Below are 6,731 nucleotides of genomic sequence, written 5' to 3'. Positions count from 1 at the left end.
TATGTATCCTGAAAAAGTATAAACAAAGTGAGAAGACAAAATTTATCTGCCAGTGTTGACCAGGGTTGTCTGAGAAATTGGTGAATAGGAAAGGAAGGAGGTGGTCTTATATCACTGAGGAGAGGTTTACTAGCGATAACAGGTATAAGCTGTTGAGGCCTCAGTGTCTGGGTCAGCCCATATAAACACAAGGGAATAAAAAGCATTTTTAAGATTTAGGACTGAAGAGTGAGCGGTGGAGGGAAGATTTGGCACCAATGGGTGGACTGGGAAGAAGCAGTCTGGGGCCTGCACGGAATAGGCTTGTTGTAATGGCATGGGTTGACTGTCAATATCCCTAGAGGCTGAGGATTTAATATAGCAGCCTGAAAACTCAGGAAGAACTCTGTATATATGGCCTCTATGTACACAAGTATAGAGAATGTCTTACCTGAGACTTTTAGTGGGACTTGGGACTCTGAAACAGACACCCACATAGGGGGCTGTTGTTGGCCCTGAGTCCCATCAGTCTTTAGCAGCAAGTTTAAGCAGATCTGTCGGTGATGAATCTGGCAGTGTTGACATGTCCTGTGAGGGCTATAAGTTAGGATGGCTTACCCACTCTCTGGTGGCTAGGACAGTCCAGTAGCCCAGGAGTAAGGTCTCAAAGGAATGCCAGGATGGGGCACTCTCTTGCCCAATGTCTTCTGCTGCATTTGAGGCATGGCTCATGATGGGGGGGGGGGAGGCAGCTCCACCTTGTGTCGGTTTACCTGTCTCAGAACTCCAAGTATCACTGTTATCTCTGTTGTTGAAAATATGAAAAACCATATTAAGGTCTCTATGAGGTTTGAAGGTCAAGTTTTGCCTTTTTGTTTGGGATTTGGTGTACAGTAGAAGGTATCTGTAAAATTAAGTAAGTATGCAGAAGTCAAATATAATCAATGGGGTATTTATATATGAGTAATGACTTCCCATAAGGAGGACAGGTTCAGGGAATTTTAGGAACTGACATGTTGTTTATGTCATACATATGAGTATCTCTTTATGTTATCAAAATGTCTAATGCCATCTGCATCTGATTTTTAGAGGATGGCCTGTTTAATTAATTTTTTACCTTTTTGTTTAGGAGAGAAATCAGCTATGGTGTTATTTAATATGAGTTGAATTAGTTAATTATGGCTCAGTGAAGAAAGGAATTCATAAATACCTCTTAATTTTAGTTGTTAAACAGGAGATCGGTGACAATACAGTATAATATAGACAGTAAGCTTAACATAGAACATTACTGGTGGTTTATAGTAAAAGGAATTCATAAATACCTCTTAATTTTAGTTGTTAAACAGGAGATTACTGAAGGCTTTTGAGAAACAAGGCTGGTAAAATTACCAGGTGGCCACTTTCCCATTTATTAGTCAAAGTCTTGTCTATTGCTGGCTTATTTAATCTTGATTAAATGGTTTGAAAATGTAAAAAATAGCATCTCTGAGCCGAGTCACCGAGCTGTTGTTTATCTGTGTTTGTGGTCCAGGGCATGGGCAGAGCATGCCCAGTGTGGGGGCGGGGCACGCAGAGTGAAGGCAGGGTGAGCACTGGGACATAGCATATGGGGCAGGCTGGAACTGCCCCGGAAACACACGCAAGGCGGCAGCGGCGACGGCAGTGGGCACACAGCGCATAGCGGGGGGCGGGGCTGGGACGGTGCATGGGGGGGCGGTGGCAGTGGTGCACGGGCACACAGCGCACAGGCATGCGGCGCACGGGTAGCAGAGCTGGGAGGCGGAGTTGGGATGCAGCATGAAGCTGGGACCTTACATGCTGGCAGACCGACGGACTGACGCGAAGCTGAGCCACCACATGGAACTGGAACTGCTCACGGGGCACGCCAATGAGGGCATGGCGTTAGAGTCGAACCCCACGCGGACCTGGAGCACCACATGAGAGCCAAGATACTGTGCAGAGTTGAGGTGCAGCGTGAAAGCCTAAAGCAGCTTAAAGCTTAAAGTAGCCCCACGCGTATCTCTCAACACTGTTTGGGCTCATTTTTTCCCATCTTGGCAGGGAATGGGTCGGGTCGGCATGCGGCGGGAAAGGGGAAGCAGCAAGGAGACAAAGGGACGCTGGCAGGAAAGGACACACATTCTTAAAACAAAGGCTTAAAGATAGAGAGTTTTGTAAACTTGTTGTCAGTGCAATAAGCTATAAATATGTATGGTTTTTTTTGGGGGGGGCAGGAAGTGGTCCCCAAGATAAAAATCTGGTGTGGGGTCTGGCCCACAGAGTTATAGCCAGATGAGGCAACGGACCGTGGTCTACTAAGTGTAAGTCATCACTTTTTACTCTAGACCGATCGGTATTTTATGGTTCCAAAACTCATAATAATTGGGCGTCACCAATATACAAGTGGATTTCACATGGGTTTAATAATAGCTCTGCCCATGAGAACTTAAAAAGTTCTGAAGGATGTGAGAGTCTCTCAGTGTGGACACAGGCTGGCCCAGGAAAACTCTGCCTTGGGTTATCCGAACCCAAAGGACGTGAGAGTGTCCCAGTGTGGACAAAGGTTGGCCCAGAAAGACTCTGCCTTGGGCTATCTAAGGACGTGAAAGTGTCACGTGAACCAACAGAAAGGGAGAGAAAACCCGCCTGGGGCCTGGCCCAGCAGCAATCTCCGGTGGGTTGCTCACCTGTGGTAAATTGGGTCAGTGTTGTTTGCGAACCAGCAGTGACAAGTTTACAGCTCCCGAGTGTAGAAGTGAGGAATTAATGCAGGATGCAGTCTGGTCCTGGTCCTGAATGGCAGGGGACTCAAGCTGGGAAAGTCCCAGGAATCTCTTGTCTGCCGTTCACGGTCAGGGAACCATATGATAGAACTGTGGGGGACCAGCAGCAGCTGAAAAGATAAGAAGTATGAAATATAAATGACCTTAATTTTACAAATGCAGGGAGAGACACCCCCGATCCCCTGGGGTGCAGCATCTCCCCCCAGGGTCAGCAATCTCTCGGTGGAACAAGTAGAGTGGAGGCATGTAAGTAGCCTAAGTCTGGGGTGGAACCTAAGAGGCATTAGCGATGCACAGGTAGCCCATTGGTATTCTTTTGGTGCCATAGGTAAATTCCTAGGGGTGGGGGAGATGGAGCTGCTTGGTTCCACCTGAGGCTTTACTGGCTACAGTGTGCTGTCTGGGCCAGAACTCTTTCACCTGTTACTTCCCATCCTGGGTCTTCGGTTCTCTCAGCTGCCCAAAGATCACACAAGCTCACTGAGCAATGAGTCCACTCTGTCCTTATCTCCAGAAGAGGCCAGGTTTGTGACTCCAAGGGTTTTTATCTTGAGATCATTAACAAAGCAGTTATGTCATCTGCAAATAAATGTTATCTGAAGAAACTCTTCATATTTCATGCTTACTTCATGGGATCTGAAGAAGGTTAGATGGGAAAGGCCTATAAATTCTTGTGAACATAGCCCTATTATTCATTCATGCATTCACTAAAAAAATGAATAAATAAATAAATAAAATATTTATTGAGAGATTGACAGGTGCTAGGAATACAGAAGTGACCAAACAAGCAGCACCATCATGAAATATGTGTTTTAGGACAGGAAATGTGTAAGAAATAATATATATGAGTAAAACTGTATATATGGGGTTTGTTTTGAAAAGACAAATGTGCATATGAAATATGGAGAGGGCTGATTAGTACCAGAAAAATATCTTCCTACATTATTTTTTGATGTGAGATCTAAATATAGCAGAATAAAGCTGATAAATATGGCACAAAAAGCATTCATTTGCTTATTAAGTGCCTCTGCTCCCTACTGCTGTGGACAGAGGTTGACAAGAAGACCCAAAACTGTAAAAACAGCAGATATTTCCTGGTGACTTAGAGATGGTGACTACAAGGAAACAGAGAATTAATTCCTGCCGGGGCTCTGCTGTTAGTAATGCTGATAGGTTAAGGTGTGTTCTGTCTGCCCACACCCACACATGCACTAGCACCCAAACCTGCATGGTGGGAGAGGGGAGAGAGGAGGGGACACTGGCGTCGCCTGCTTCCACCCAAGAAAGTCTCCACAGAGGCTGCAGGAGGAATCTGTTGTGCCCCAAAAATGAAACCCTGAGATGTTGTCCAGAAAACTGGGCAAGACATCTTTTAAGAGAAAAGGGAGTGCTTTATTTAAGCTGGCACCATCAACATAGTGCAGTTGAAGTTTGCAAAGCTGTGTAACCAGATTAAAATTTTGTCAGGTTTTTATAGGAGAAAACCACAAAATTAGGTGGTAGTGTTGTACTCTAAGAAAGTAGCTTCATCATTTTGTGTATTATAGCAAACCTGTACCGCGGCTTACTAAATGTTTTCTTTTCTTAACTGATATGTTAAGTGACCCAATTGATATGTTGAGCAATACTCTCCCCTGTAAAGAATTGCAAGAATTTCACTTAATTGAGATGTTAATCACGGAGCGGCCCTCTACAAACAAGAAGAGTGGTGCTAAAACAAGCTAACAAGGGCTGTTAATCACGGGTAGGCGCCTCTAGTCTTCGCTAAAGAACTAAAAAAGACAAGAAGGCCCACTAATTTACACATTGTTTGAAGTAGTGTGTTTATATGCAGGGAGATTTGCCCATGAGTTTAACCTTTTTACCTAACCTTAGTTACTCTTCCCACAAGATAGATACTCGCCGTTTTCCTGTTCTGTAGCGCGCCTTATTGCCTCCCCCCACCCACCTATCTGGGCCATAAAGAATTTGGGTTTCTGGTGACCTCTCCCCGACCTGGTGATGATCTGTCATAAAATGAGCCTGCCCCAATTTTAAGAACTGTTTAGCTTCAAAAAAATTACCGGGAAATACTGTGGCCCAAACCCCGATCGGTGCTTTCCTTTTGTTCTGTATGTATCAATGGGTTAGATATCAGATCTTTGTAAAACTTAAGTTCCAGCATCTCATAACTCGTGACCCCTTCGCACTCACTGGCGAAGACAAGCTGTCCTGGGATAATTAACTCTCCACTTTCTTCTCCAAATATTGCTGCAGACGTGCCACTCTGAGATAATGTCAGTCTGCAGGATGGGAGTAATTTGAGCAACACCAAGAACTCCCGGGACGGTCAGAGCTAAGTGGACAGCAATACAGTTTCCAGATGCGGGTCAACAGGTTTAATGGCCTTACAGGTTTCCTCCCCACTTTCCCTTACTTTTAAAAACCCCTTTCCCCAGTCTTGGGCGTGCAGTCTTTGGGTTAATCCAGGAGAGACTGTGCCGCCAGGACTGGCTCAATAAAGCCTTTGCCACTTAAGTTTTGGACTCTTGTTTCCGTGGACTTTATACCGGGGCCCACGTTATAACAGTAGGAGGTGAATTAGGTTGAGGAAGACCTTTGTTCCTTTTTTGCTTGAGGATAGCAGTTCTTTTGTTTTTGCTTTGTTTTTTGGTACAAGGGATTGAACTCACAACCTTGCGCTTGCCAGGCAAGTGCTTATGCTGCTGAGCTAAATCCCCAGCCTGAGGACAGCAGTTCTTAAGGGAAATGAGTTCTTCCTTTACAGGAATTTGGTGACTTGTAGTCAGCTAATTCCTGGAACAACTGTCTTTCACAATAGGGAGACAAAGATTGAAAGGAATATAGGTAACATGAGGTTGACTGATTCCAGGAACAATTGTCCCTCCAAAGGGAACAAAGGTTATTACAGCAAACAGGTTATCAGGGTGATGGTGCATACAGAACAGTATGGCTGTGCTTTTTAGTTAGAGCACAACAGACACAACTGTGTTCACTGCAGTAAAATTGGAAATATTATTCTTGTAATCCAAAAACAAGCCCTACACCCCCAACCTCGAGTCCAAAAATGGGGCAAGACATGTTTTTAAAAAGCAGCGTTGATTTATTTTATCCTGGGCCCAGCGACACGACACAGTGCAGTTGGAGTTTGCAAAAGCTGTGTCTCCCTCAAAATTTTCCAGACTTTTTGTAGAAAGCACCATATACAAAGTAAGGGGTTATGGGCATGGGTCAGAAAATCTGCTAAAGAATGAGGAAGACCTTTGTTTCCTTTTGCAGAAGACAGAGGCCTCTAATAGGAGTTAACAATCCTTTGTCAACTTATTTTAGCAGTCAATTTTAGATAACATCTATTGTTTGCAGAGGGTAGCAATGGTTAACATATCAATTAGGTCAGGTTCCCAGGGATTTACAATTCTTTACAGAGGGGAGCATTGATTAACATATCAATTAGGTCACCCAGAAAAAAATGATGCATACAGAACAGTATGGCAGCATTACAGGTACTTAGGTCATCTAACCTAGGCATAACACAAACATAACAAAGCTCTTTTTGCTAGTGTACAGCAATTATTAGTAGCTTTAATTTCTCTTTTGATCGAGGTTTAAGCTGACTCAAGAAGGTTTAAATGCGAATGGATCAGTCCAAACCCGAGTTTAAAAGACAGTTCAGTCATCGTCTCCAGCAATTTGATAAACATGAGTGGGAAAGCTTGCCCCATTTTGGTTTAGTAAAACACCCTTTTGCCCAGCATCTCCTTGATCAGATGTGCTTTGTGTCCAGCTGCCAGCCCTGCTGACAAGGGCAGGCTGGAGCACTAACAAAGATTCAAAAACAAAACATTGCGTTTTCCACAAGAATGGTGGATTCATGTAGGAAGCTTTTGAAGGAAAAGAAAAATAGTTTGGTTAATCTGAACCAATCCTAAAAGTGGCTCTTGGGACATACCCAGTGGCAAATGAATATCA

Source organism: Cavia porcellus, unplaced genomic scaffold (genome assembly GCF_034190915.1).
Source record: "Cavia porcellus strain 051 isolate PalLab524CR breed Dunkin Hartley unplaced genomic scaffold, mCavPor4.1 scaffold_18, whole genome shotgun sequence".
Classification (NCBI taxonomy): domain Eukaryota; kingdom Metazoa; phylum Chordata; class Mammalia; order Rodentia; family Caviidae; genus Cavia; species Cavia porcellus.
Note: the sequence above shows the minus strand (reverse complement) of the source record.